This window comes from Sapajus apella, unplaced genomic scaffold (assembly GCF_009761245.1).
Source record: "Sapajus apella isolate SASKATOON/1434 unplaced genomic scaffold, GSC_monkey_1.0 scaffold118, whole genome shotgun sequence".
Classification (NCBI taxonomy): domain Eukaryota; kingdom Metazoa; phylum Chordata; class Mammalia; order Primates; family Cebidae; genus Sapajus; species Sapajus apella.
The window spans coordinates 1,544,371-1,558,508 of NW_022437058.1; the positions used below are offsets into that span (position 1 = coordinate 1,544,371).

The window sequence follows — 14,138 nt, forward strand, 5'->3', positions numbered from 1 at the left end:
TGTGTTGTATATGTGTGTGGGGTGTGTATACTGTGTGGAATGTATAGTTTGTGTGATGTGTATAATGTGTGCAGTTGTGAGTGTGTGTAGTTTGTGCTGCATGTATAGTGTGTGTGGTGTATAGGGTGTGTATGTGTGTGTGTAGTGTGTGTGTAATTTGTGCTATGTGTGTGTGTGTGGGGTTATGTGTATATGTATGGTGTGTGTTTGAGTGTGTGGTGTGCTTGTGTGGGTTTGTATGGTGTGTACGGCGTGTGTGTGGTATGTGCTGGGGGGGGTATGTGTGGGTGGCATATAGTGTATGTGAGATGTATAGTGAGCGGTGTGTGTGGTGTGTGTAGGTGGGGTGTGTGCTGTGTGTGGTACGTGTGGATTTGCAGTGTACATGGTATGTATGTGTAGGACGTGTGTATGGTGTGTGTCTAGTGTGAGAATGGGGTGTGTGTGTCCGTGAGTGCGTGTGCAGGGCAGGGAGGAGCCAGGAATCTTCATGATTCCCCAGTGGTTCTGCTGCAGGGGCTGCAGAGATGATACTGCCTCCAAGCCCCGGATCAGGGCTAGCCCACGTATATTTTTATTTACAGGTTGTATACTAAATACAGTTAAACAGTGGGGAGAACACAACCAGCCTGGATAGTGTTTAAAAAAAATACATCCCACGTACTGTAGGATGTTAGATTTTAGTAAACTTTATCCCTTCTGTTTCCTGCAGTCTCATGAGAAGGCCAGGACCCCAGGCTTCCAGGCTCGAGTGTGTTTACCAAGCGAGCCGGGGGTGGCGGAGCAGTGGAGCTGGCGGCTCTGCCCTGCCTCTGTGGCAGGGGCCCAGCGAGTGTCAGTGGGTAGGTAACACGCTCTCTGGCCTTCACCTGCCTTTGGTCAGTGTTGGAACACGTGTGTCCTGCCATTCTGTGGTGTGGCCGTGGGCAGTGTGCGAGGTCCTGGGTGAGCTGAGCAGCGGCCAGCGTCAGTGCCCTTGGTGAGCTCTGCCCTCCGGTTGTGTCAATAACTCCATGTCTAGTTTGGCTCAAGAAATGTTTCTAGTTAACTTATAAAACAACATGTTCCCCTTTGACTCCTGCAAGTTGTTGAATTCTGCTATCTAACTGAATCATTTTAGTCTAAGAAAGTTCCAGTGTTGGTGCTTTAAAGATTTTGGTCTTTGGAAATTCATGTGTAATATTTGAGTGTGGTGCATGTGGGTCCTGGCTCAAGACCTTCCTATGAGAGATGATCTTTATATATATATCCATCCAACCATCTAGCTGTGTATGTGTCATATATACCATGTTACCCAGTTAGATATAAATAGAATAATCAGATCTCTCCCCAACCACATTTTCCTTTCATTTTCTCCTGAAAATGTCTTTTTCAAGTGTGAAGTACTTCTCAGCAATCTCTCCAATCTAATGATTAATGCTCAGTAACAGAACCCACTTTTCAGCAGCCTATGGTGTGTCTGACCAATCTGATCTCTTCCTAACATGGCTCTTGCCTTTTGGTGGCTGCTCAGCAGGTTACCTGCACTATCTGCATTACCTAGGGCACGTCCAGTTGCCCCGAGGAGCTGTCCTGGCTTGTGCCTCTTTGAGGCTCCCCATCCCCCGTGCCACCTTCTGTGTGGCTGCTTTCCTGCACCTTTACAGCTGCTTGTCCTCCCGCCAGCCGGCTCTCTGGGTCATCTCTCTCTACAAGTAGATCACGAATCTCGGGAGGGAAACGACAGGCTTCCCCCTTTTCTCCTGTGGCTTCTAGGTCTCACCGTGCTGTGGATGTGGCATCTCCAGCAGGCTGGGCAGAAGGCTGCTTGGCCCTGCATGCTCTGTATTGATGGCAACCATACAGGACATAGTGAGAGAATGATGCATTCATCCGGAAGCCCCAAGGACCTTCTTGATCATCCATTTCTGACACTTTCAAACTCCGGTTTGCCAGCAGAAGCAGTCTTGATGCCCAATGTGCACAATAGATGAAGGCAGGGCTGGTCTGGATGAAACAGAGGCTGGTCCCAAGGCCCCAGCTTGGGTGGTAGGTTCCTTTACATTCTCACAGCCCCTCATAGCACCTCCCAGGCAGTTTGAGAACCCCCCCGGGCCTTGGGGACAATAGTGTGTGGAGCCTCAGGACTTTGTCTCTAATACTTCTACAAAAGGGCTCAGGGATTTTTTTCCTTCTGGGGATTAAGGAAGCAACATTTGGATAAGATTTTAGTTGGAGAGGAAAGAATCCTTTAGTAAAAATATCCTTTGCATTCCCCTCTCCTCTTCTCGGTGCTTTCAGGGAAAGTTGAAAAGGAAGCAATAATTTTCTATTTTTGATGAGCAACTTTTACTGTGCAGGTGGAGGAAAGACTCTGCCCAGGAGCTAGCCAAGTATGTAAACAAAGTGTCCTGGGCTATAAATAATTCCTTTCCTGTCATGACTCAGGGGGCTGGGGGCAAGCCTGCTTGAACAGTTCAGAGATTTACAAATCCCACTTTGGTTCTAGAAACATTGCAAAAGTAGCTTGTAATTATTTATTCTCCTTTAAAAAACAATTAGCCTTTGGGAGAGAATGGGTGGTGTTTTCTCTGACAGGGCTTTCTCATCCACATCTGTTTGATCTGGAACATTGTATGTCAGTCTGTTCTTGGAATCCAGATGTGGAGTGCATGGAAATCCGTCCAGCTGGGCAAGCCCAAGGTCATGGACACGCGGGGTTTAGCTTTTAGGGTCTGAGTGCGCTGCCCTGACCCCCACACAGCACACACAGCTTGTTTACTGGCAGGCATGACCAACAATAACAGGAAAAATGACCCTCTCTCCTGAAAATCACGATTATTAATGGAGAAAGGATGTATTATGGGGCTGCAATGTGTACTTGCCTAGAAATTTGAAATTGAAAGAAGAATCCTAGGAAAAATTCTTTTTCCCCTCCATGAATCATTTTTTTGGGAATTCATTTTCCAGATAATTCTGCTGTCCTTGGGGCTTTTGGAACAAGCAGCATGATTTAGTGTTTTCCAAGGGCTTTTCTTTCCTCCCCTGGCTGTGGCCCACATTCTGTACAGGTTCCCTTTTGCTGGCTTTACTCAGAGTGGAGGAGGCTGGGAGGTGGGCTCAGAGGGGGCTGTGGGGCTCACACCAAGGACACTCCACATCAGGAGCTGGCCCTGGGGCAGAGACTGTTGGGTGGGCTTGGAAAAGGATGCCTGGCTGCCGTGGAGCTTTGTGGCGTTTCCTTCCGATACTTTGGTGAAGGTCGGGTCCTAGTGGCTTGTGGGGGATGCCCCTGGACCTGGGGTCTGTCTGGGTCTGAGGGTCATGGACAAGTTGAACCTACCATCCTTGCCTGCTGGCCCCTTATTGATGAAGTGAAGAAAGAAGGGCCCCATGTTCTCTCTTCTCTCACTCTCCCCCTTTCTTCCCTTCTTTCCTTCTTCCCTCTTCATTTCCTTCCTTCTCCTCCTCTTCCCCTCCTTTCCCATATCCAGACAAAGGTGCATGCACACAATGGGATGCCCAGCCCTGGGTGTCTCCAGAGAACCAGGCCCAGAAGCAAATGCTGCAGACTATGTCATCCTGCTTGGGGACATGGAAGAAGACACCTCACAGTCTCTCAAGACCACGGATAAAATCCAAGGAGATTCTGAACCTATACAAGAAAAGGTTCCATCTTGGTTTTCACTAACATCGGACTGCACTTCAGCATTCCCTTCTCCTATATTGATGGCACCTCTGACCTCTGGTAGAAGCGCAGCTAATGTCCTTTCAGGGTAGTTGTTGCAAACATCTTGGTATTTCATGTATGCTCAGCATTGCTTCAATAGGGTAATGAATAGATTACTGTTATTTAGTGTCTTAAGAAGAAGGTAGCAAAGTTTTAAGAAACATTTTTTATGTAACAAGTTTACGTACAGGCATACCTTGGACACATTGCGATCAAGGTATGCCTTTACAGTATAAAATGTTTAATTGCATATAAAATTAATATTGCAATAGAGTGAGTCACATGAATTTTTTGGCTTCCTAGTACATGTCAAAGTTATGTTTGCCAGGTGCGGTGGCTCACGCCTGTAATCTCAGCACTTTGAGAGTCTGAGGCGGGTGGATCTGTTGAGGTCAGGAGTTCAAGACCAGCCTGACCAACATGGCGAAACCCTGTCTCTACTAAAAATACAAATATTATCTGGGCATGGTGGCCGGTGCCTGTAATCCCAGCTGCTCAGGAGGCTGAGGCAGGAGAATCGCTTGAACCTGGGAGGCAGAGGTTGCAGTGAGCCGAGATCGCGCCGTTGCACTTCAGCCTGGGTGTTGCGGAGAGATTCCATCTCAAAAAAAAAAAAAAAAAAAGTTATGTTTACACTGTACTGTAGTCTGCTAAATGTGTAATAGTATTAAGTCTAAAAAAAATACATACCTGAATAAAAAATACTTTATTGTTAAAATTGCTAATGATCATTTGAGCCTTTAGCGAGTTGTAATCTCTTTCAATATGGAGGAGCTTACCTCGATACTGATGGTGCTGAATGATCAGAGTGGTGGTTGCTGAGGGTTGGGGTGGCTGTGCCAATTTCTTTCTTTCTATTTTTTTGAGATGGAGTTTTGCTTTTTTTGCCCAGGCTGGAGTACAATGGCCCAATCTCGGCTCATCACAACCTCTGCCTCCCAGGTTCAAGCAATTCTCCTGCCTCAGCCTCGGGAGTAGCTGGGATTACAGGCATGCACCACCATGCCTGGATAATTTTGTATTTTTAGTAGAGACTTTTTTTTTTTTTTTTTGTTTTTTTTTTTTTTTTTTATATTGGTCAGGCTAGTCTGGAACTCCCGACCTCAGGTGATCCACCCACCTCGGCCTCCCAAAGTGCTGGGATTACAGGCATGAGCCACTATGCCCGTCCAGCTGTGCCAATTTCTTAAAACAAGACAACAGTGAAGTTTGCCACATCAATGAAAGGAGGCCTCCACACAAGATTTCTCAATAGCATGTGGTGGTGTTTGATAACACTGTACCCACAGTAGAATTTCTTTCAAAATTTAAGTCGGTCCCCCAAATCCTCCACTGTTTTATTAATTACATTTATGTAATATTCTAAGTTGTTTGTTGTAATTTCACCAATGTTCACAGCATCTTCATCATTCCCGTTCTCTTGCTATTTCCACCATATCTGTGTGTAATGACTTCCTCCGCTAAAGACTCAAACTCCTCCCTCAAAGTCACCCATGAGGATTGGAATAGTTTGACCTTCTCCCCTGAATTGCAAATGTTCTTAATGGCATCTAAAAAATGGGGAATCCCTTCCAGAAGGTTTTCAATTTACTTTGCCTAGTTTCATCACTGTAATCCCTATTTATCAAGTTATCTATTGGGAGGGAAACACTATTCATATAAATCTAATGCCTGTATCTTTATGCACAAAATGTATTTCTTAAATAATAACACTTTAAAGTTGAAATTATTCCTTGATCCATGGGTTACAGAATGGATGTAGTGTAAGCAGACATAAAAACAACATTAATCTCTTTGTATATCTCCATCAGAGCTTTCAGGTGACTGAGTATATTATTAATAAGCAGTAATATTTTGAACGGAACCTTTTTTCCTGAGCAGTAGGTCTCAGCAGTAGGTCCAAAATATTCAGTAAACCATGTTGTAGATAGATGTGCTGTTTCCCAGGCACTGTTGCTTCATTTCTAGAGCACAGGCAGGATAGGCTTAGCAGAATCATTAAGGGCTCTAGGATTTTGGGAATGGTAAGTGAACATTGGTTTAAACTTAAAGTCTCCGGCTGCATTAGTGCCTAACAAGAGAATCAACTTGTCCTTTGATGCTTTGAAGCCAGGCATTTACTTCTCCTCTCTAGCTACGAGAGTCCTAGACAGTCTCTTCTTCCAAGAGAAGTCTGTTTTATGACCATGGAAAACCTGTTGTTTGGTGCAGCCACCATCATGTTATGGAGATACCTTCTTTCCTTAAATCTCATGAACCAATCTCTGCTAGCTTCCAACTTTTCTTCTGCAGCTTCCTCGCCTCTCTCAGCCATCAAAGAAGAGAGTTAGGACCTTCCTCTGGATTAGGCTTTGACTTAAGGGATTGTTATGGCTGATTTGATCTTCTGTATAGACCACGAAAACTTTTTCCCTCTCAGCAATAAGTCTGTTTCACTCTGTTACCATTTGTGTGTTCACTGAAGTCGTGCTTTCAATTTCCTTCAAGAGCTTTTCCTTTGCATTCACAGCTTAGCTAACTGTTTGGTGCAAAAGGCCTTCCTTCCAGCCTATCTTGGTTTTTGACATGCCGTTCTCATTCAACTTCATTATCTCTAGCCTTTAATTTAAAGTGAGACACCTGACAATCTTCTTTTCACTTGAACAGTTAGGGGTCATTGCAGGGTTACTAACTGGCTTAATTTCAATATTGTTGTGTTTAAGGGAATGGGGAGGCCATAGAAGACGGAGACACAGGAGGGCTGGTTGACGGAGCAGTCAGAAAACATGCCATATTTATTGATTAAGTTCACCACCTTATATGGGCATGGTTTGTGGTGCCCCTGAACAATGACAATCAAAAAATCACTGATCACAGATCATCATAACCAATATAGTAATAAGGAAGAAATTTGAAATAGTGTGAGAATTAGCAAAATGTGACAGAGACAAGAAGTGAGAACACGCTGTTGGAAAAATGGCGCTGTTAGACTTGCTCACGCAGGAGGGTGGCCAAACCTTCCATTTGCAAAAAAAAGAAAAAAGCGATATCTGCAAAGCACAATAAAGATATGCGCAATAACATGAGGTTATTGATTCCCCTTTCAATCCCACGCATTTCATGCATTTAAAAACGTTGTTCTGTGAAGGGGTCTATACACCTCACCAGACTGCCTCCAAAATCCACGCACAGAGGCTGTCAGGAGCCCCTGGGGCGAGTGGAATGGGCCGGTGGACAGGAGGAGAAAGGGCCAGGCTATAGGCTGGCAAGGATGTGTGACTCTGAGCAGGCCAGCCTTCTGGTGTCCTTCTGAACCAGTGTGTGCTGTGAGGAAGGGAGACACGATTAGCACAAATCTAAAACTTGCGTCTTTACATACAAAACAATGACATTATTGCTTGTACTGAATGCACATGGAATTTTAACATAAATGAAATAATCTTCTAGTTTTCTTATCCCTGAAAACTGGAAAGAATGGGTTTCTCTTTCTCAGGAAGGATAGAGATAACATGAAGGCACAGGACAAACTCTAGTTCAAAATATGTTTTTTTTTTTTTTTTTTTTTTTTAACAGAGTCTCGCTGTGTTACCCAGGCTGGCACGACCTTGGCTAACTGCAATCTCCACTTCCGGGTTCAAGCAATTCTCCTATCTCAGCTTCCCAAGTAACTGGGACTACAGGTGTGTGCCACCATGTACAGCTAATTTTTGCATTTTCAGTAGAGACGGGTTTCACCGTATTAGTCAGGCTGGTCTCAAACTCTTGACCTCAGGCTATCTACCTACCTTGACCTCCCAAAGTGCTGGGATTACAGGAGTGAGCCACCGTGCCCAGTGCAAAATACGCTTTAAAATGTCTTGTTTTAGCCTGGAATTGGTGGCCGTGAAACATTTAGAAATGCCCGCTATGGCCAATTTAGAGAAACAGCTGATCTGATGTTCCACCCATTGTTCATTTCACATGAACAGGTGCAAATGCACCAAGCATGCTGGCTTACCGTACACTCCCTGTGAGCAGCATTCCTGTGACGAGGTCACTGCAGCTGCTGGACCTGGAAGGCACATGCACACGAAGACACTGCTGCATGGCTGCCAGGAGCAGGGGAGAGGGCTGCAAGCACCCTGCAAGGGCCTGGGGAAGTCGGCATTCCCAGGCACCCCTGTTCCCTCAACAGCTGAATTTCAGTTTCTGTAAAAAAGAACACTTCTGGTCATAGTCACTTTAGACATTATTATGGTTTTAAAATTTCATAATCAGAATGTGCAATACGGAAACACCAGAAACTTCCATGGAAGCAGCAAGAGCAGAAGCAGCTCCACCTACTAACAGCCTTCCTGGCTGATGCAAAGCTGGCGTTGGAAAGCCGTTGGCAAATGCTGCCACTTTTTGTTAGTTTCCTATTTTTCTTTGGTTCCCTTTTGTGATTTTTCTAAGCCTGACAGCTTCTTTGGAAGCACAGCAAACAAGTAAAGGTTTCTTAAATTGCGCATGCCCAGTAACAGGCCAGCGTGGGCCTCTGTCACCTTGTTTGTGGCACTGGCCTGGGCTTTGGCACTGCTGCTCAGACTCAACTTAATTACTTTCCCTTTTGGAGATGGTCTTGTCTTTGGTGATCTGCTTAGACATCTCTGGATAATTATCTGGCCCACATTTTGTGGTCCAGACTCCACCGGTGAGCCCAGCAGGGGCCTAGAGGCATTCAGAGGTGTCCGTTTCTCACATGACAAGACCTCGCTTTGCTTGTGCTCAAAAGACAAAACTCTTATTCACTTGTGGATGTTCAGCCTTACTTCGTGCTTCAGAGACATTTCTGACTATAGTGAAATGGATCTAAAGATCCTGGGGGATGAGGCAGCTTCTTACAGACCAAAAACAGGGAAGGAAGGAGAGGGCAGGGCTTGGGCCTGACCCTGGATCCTGGCAACCTTTTCAAGTGGGATGTGCAGGAATGGAAGAAGGACGTGGTAGGAACATCCAGGTAGGCTTGGGGTTGCAGGAATATCGGTGCTGGTCAAGCACACAGTCTAGAAAGCCTGCAAGCCACTAGGAAAATCAAGAGTGCAACTTGGGCCATATCTGATGTGATACTGGGCAGTACAATGGCAGTGGCTGGCAAGGTGTGGGTTGGCCAGGTTGGTATCTGGATGTCTTCAGAAGCCCTGCACATTCCAGAGAAACCCTGAAAACTCACAGTCTTTACTGGGACCTGGAGGTTTTAGGGGTTACATGAACCAGAAAGAACCCAGGTGTGGTACAGAATGATACCAATCTAGCCAGGCTGCAATGACGTTTTGCAGAAGGCCCTGGGATATCAGTTTAGTATTGCTGCAAGACAAACTTAATAGAGTAAAACAGCACCCACAGTTTTCACAGGTCAAGAGCCCAGGCATGGCTTGACTTGGTCCTCTGCTCAGGGTCTCCCAAGGCAGCAATCCAGATGTCGCAGGGCTGAGGTCTCATCTGGAGGCTGGAGGTTCAACTGGGGAAGAATCTGCTTCCGTGCTCAGGTTGTTGGTGAGTTTACCTCCTCCTGCTGTCAGACTGAGGTCCTCACACTCTTGCTGGCTGCCAGCAGGGGCTGCTCTTGGTTCCTTAGGTCTCCTCAGGTCCTCCATGGCCCTCTCACATCATGGGAGCTCCTTCTGCAAAGCCAGTAATGAGGAGACAGTCTCTCATGTCAAGAAGGGCCCTGGTCCTTCTGTTGAGCACTTGCATATGATAAGTCAGGCTCTCCCAGAGTAATGTCCTTTTTGATAACTCAAAACCAACTGATTTGGGACTTTCATGACAACTGAGGACTGCCTTAATGGTTGCCATATCCCATTGGTTGGAAGCAAATCTCAGGTTCTGCCTGCCCTCAGGGAAAGGGGCCAAAAAAGGCATGGGCCCCAGGAAGCATGAATTATTAAGGGATCCCAGGCCTGTGTGCCACAAAGTTTGGGTGACAGCAGTGAAGCCTGACCCTTTGCACTGGCTGGTGGAGGCTGCTGGATGTGCAGAGCTATTGACCTATAGCAACACTAGGCCCTACACTAAAAGCAGGGGCAGCAGCCTTGCAGAAACTCTTCCATTGGCTCCCATCATTGTGAGAGCTCTGAGTGTTGTGGCCTCTTGTCCCCAATAGTGTCTGCCACAGTAAGTCTGTGTCTGAGTGAGTCATGCTGGATGCAGGGGGCCAGCATCCAGGATGCTCAGACCTGGGGCTGTGTCCTCATCCCATCACTCCATGGCAGGAGGTCACTGCTGGTCCCTGCCTGTTTCAGGACATGGGTCGTCACCTTCTTCAGGGTTTTGCTGTTTGCAGGGAGACACTTGCTAGGGATACTGCATTTCCCAGGTGAAGAAGCTGAAGTGTAGGGAGGGTCACACTGGGGAGAAGTGGCCACCCAGGCTGGCTTCAAAGCCCTTCTGATGACCATTAGCTGTGGCACACCCTAAAGCACAAAAGCCTTGAGGAGAAGTCCCCCTCCCCCAAGACCTCCATTTATGGCACTTTGGCATCCAGAATTCCTGTGCAGTTAGCTGGAAGGGAGCTTCCAGGCCTTGGGCTTTGCTCGAGAGCTCAAATGCTCCCACCTCCATAAAGCCTTTCTTCCCTACCCCTTGACCTTCTACAGCCGTATGTCACCTCTTCTGTGTTCTTTGCACCTTGCATAGATTTGCACGAACCTCCATTATAATTGCTGATTTGCAGGTCTGTCTCCTAGCTAGCTAGTGAGCTTTCTGAAGACAGGCAGCCAGGGATTTTTATCTTTGCATCTCTGGCACCTAATGCATTACTTGGTACATCATGGGCCCTTGGTAAGCGTGTGCTCTATGACTGAATGAAGGAAAAGGAATACCCGAGAAATGAAGTGATTTACTTGTTCAGATACACAAAGACGTGAGTGACAGAGATAGAACAAAACTCAGGTCTCAATGATTATCAATTGAATAAAAACTTTGGCCCTAACACTGTTACTCTTGGCCACCTCTGAAAGGAAAGAGCCTTCATTGGCACCAAACAATGAGAGCAACTTGCTCCCTGGGCTCTCTCTGGATCTTTCTGAATCTTCTAAGACTCATTCAAAGTTTTTCTCAGAGGTACAGGACGCAAAGGCATAGACTGAGCCAAAGGCATAGACTCTGGATTTGGTCACACTGAGATTTAAATCCTATTTTTGTCACTAACCAGATGTTTGGCCCACGGGAAGCGATCTGACCTCCCTGGGCCAGTTTACTCATCTGTAAATGTGGGAACAGTAACGATGCCCCCAGTCGGGGCGGCTGTGAATGTTAACACAGAGAGCACTGGCAAAGGCTGGCATTTAGTCACTTATTCAGCATATATTTACTGAGCCCTTATGTACTTCTTGTTCCAAGCTGGGTCCAGGCTATGATGAAGACCCAGGAGAGCTGATCAGTGTGAAGTCAGACATGGAAACAGAATATTGGAATACCGAGGTGCCCGAGAGTGCAGGCCGGGAGACTCGTGGACTATGAGTGGCAGAAGACCCGGGTGTGTAGTGGGAGTGACAGAAAATCAAGGAAGACTAAAATAAAATAAAAAAGCTGGGTTTCAGCTAAGTCTAGCATGGGGTGCGGGTAGCTGCTCAGTATATTCTAGGCTTGCCTCACTAGTTGTCACTCATTTATTTATCATCAAGTACAGCTAATCCCGTGCTTATGCAACTGTTCCATCCCCAAAGGTCTTTCTCAACTTGAACTTTGCATGAGAAAAAGATACTCTACTACATTTTTTTTTAAAATGTTGCTTTGCATTTAAAGGTACAGATCTCCTTGTGAACACACACTCCTTTCTATCTGTACGCTATTTCAAAACCCTTCTCCTTGAGATAGAACCAAGTGGAGTTTGCATGGCCGGCCGGGAGAGAGGGTTTGGCCTCGTTCACACTTTAGTCCGTGCATTTTGTCTTCTAACTTGATCTCTCATTTGTGGATGTGTCCTGGCTTTCCCAGCTTGGTCCCTTCCAATCGCATCCAGCAGGCAGCCGAGTGTGTGTGCATGGGTTGCTGAGAGCAGCAAGGATGGGTTTGGTGACAGATAAAGCCCTTGTAAGGGACATATCAGCTTTGGGGCACTGCCTCTGCAGCCTCAGTCTGGCCCGGCTCCGAGGATGCCTCCCTTGCTCGGAGACCTTGTCACATGCTCTGCTGGGGATGTCGTTGATGTCCTTCCAGGACACTCTTCCCTGCTCTCACCTTGCTCTGTGCCCCAGAGCCTGCCCTAGATGAACTCTGGTCAAACAGTTCCCCTACTTTGGCCTCCTTTTGAGGTTCCCTCAGTGGGGAGCATGCCGTGCCTGATCTGTAGGACCACAGGGGGGTCCTGCCTCCACCTCACATACACTGCTCCTGTTTTATCATTCTTTTTCTTTCTTTTTTTTTTTTTTTGTTTGTTTGAGACAAAGTTTCGCTCTTGTCACCCAGGCTGGAGTGCAATGGCGCAATCTCGGTTCACTGCAACCTCCGCCTCCTGGGTTCAGGCAATTCTCCTGCCTCAGCCTCCCGAGTAGCTGGAATTACAGGCACGTGCCACCATGCCCAGCTAATTTTTTGTATTTTTAGTAGAGACGGGGTTTCACCATGTTGACCAGGATGGTCTTGATCTCTTGACCTCGTGATCCACCTGCCTCGGCCCCCCAAAGTGTTGGGATTACAGGCGCGAGCCACCGCGCCCGGCCCATTTTATCATTCTTTATCTTACCCAGTGAATGAATGAGGAACGTTTCTGTTTGGCTCCGTGATGTCAAGTATGATGGTGATTGAAACCAATGAGTTGGTTATACAAATGAGAGCACGATCAAGACCCATGTTCCTCAAATTAGCTCACTTTCTCTGAATTTCAGACTTTCCTTTCTCTTTTTGCTATTCTTGCTGGCAAGCCCTGGGAAGGGGCAAAAAAAACAGTGCAAGTTTAATGGGGGATGTAGAAAAGCTCCCTGGGCTTCCAGCCACAGTGGCTGCTTGCAGGAGAGCTACCCGCAGGCTCGAGGGCACTGTCCAAGCACTTCACTTTTCTTTCAGTTTTTCTCGATCGTCTCCAAAGTGGCACCCACATCCTTTCTCTCATTTTCTCTGAGCCGCTTGAGAAATTCACAAGAGTCACAGTTAGCATCTGAATGAGGAGAAGCTGGGGCTTGGAAGAGGAAGAGTTTCCAGCTGACCTCAGCAACTGCAGAGTTGACTGATCTTTGGGCTGATTTTGAGTCAGATGTGCCTTTCCTCCTTAATTCTAGAAGATGGTTATCACATGCATTGTTGTGCATGGGTTGGCTGTTTTTGAAAATAACCCAAGCAAGAGTGCAATGAAAAAATCTGAAAAACTGGTCATTAAGGGTTTTAGTAATGACTGGTATTTTCTTTCCTTGAAAAATCTGGTCATTATCTATGCCCTTATTTCTCTGACTTCTGATGATACTGCATCGTAATGTCTCCAACAAGCCCAGAAGGGCCACGAGGGTGCTGCCCTCACCTTAGAGTCAGGGATCCACGTGCTGGTGCTCGTGGTGCAGCCAGGCAGGGGCTCAGTGGTGGAACAGCAAAGGTGATCCAGCCTCAGAGGTCACAGTGCCTCAGTATTTTGGGCTTGCGAGTAGCTTTTTGTGTTGGCAAAGGGCTCTCCATACACCTACACACGGGTCACTCCCTATCTGTAATCAGAGCCACGCTGCTGGACCTGGGCCATTTTCTGCTTCACGAAAGAGAAGATGGCTAGGTGGTGGCTATTAGTCTAGAAGCAGGGTTTCGGACTCTTTTTTAAAAAATATTTATTTATTACACTTTAAGTTCTGGGGTACATGTGCAGATCGTGCAGGTTTGTTACATAGGTATACACATGCCATGGTGGTGGTTTGCTGCATGCATCGCCCCATCATCTACATTAGGCATTTCTTCTAATGCTATTCCTTCCCAAACCCCTCACCCTCTGCTATTCCTCACCTAGCCCCCCACCCCCACAAGGTCCCAGTGTGTGATGTTCCCCTCCCTGTGTTCTTGTGTTCCGATTGTTCAACACCCACTTATGAGTGAGAACATGTGGTGTTTGGTTTCCTGTTCTTGTGTCAGTTTGCTGAGAATGATGTTTTCCAGTTTCATCCATGTCCCTGCAAAGGACATGAACTCATCCTTTTTTATGACTGCATAATATAGGGTTTCTGATTCTTTTGGCCAAGAATGATGGAAAAAATGGGGCTGAGGGTGAGAACTTAGCCCTAAACATCTTCATTGAGTTAAGACTATTTTGTATTTCAACCCTTGATTTTGGTGCTACCTCCTTCCTCATTTTCTGAAAAAAAGAATAAAAAAAAAGTTCCACCTGCACTTTAAATATGTCTAGGCTGCTTGGAGCTTGGACAGACACCGGTATGTCGATGTTGCTAGCAGCATTCTTAGCAATAGCCAAACGTCAGAAGCAGCCCAAGAGCCAATCAATGGATGAGTAGATAAA

The 14,138-nt window shown here is 46.4% G+C and overlaps 1 long non-coding RNA gene across 1 annotated transcript; it reads left to right on the forward strand.

Moving 5' to 3' along the window:
- The first annotated feature begins 5,871 nt into the window (after positions 1-5,871).
- On the forward strand, positions 5,872-11,390 carry LOC116538169. Its single transcript, XR_004263534.1, has 3 exons — positions 5,872-6,229; positions 11,251-11,254; positions 11,377-11,390. It is a non-coding gene; the product is annotated as an uncharacterized LOC116538169 (long non-coding RNA).
- The last annotated feature ends 2,748 nt before the right edge of the window (positions 11,391-14,138 follow it).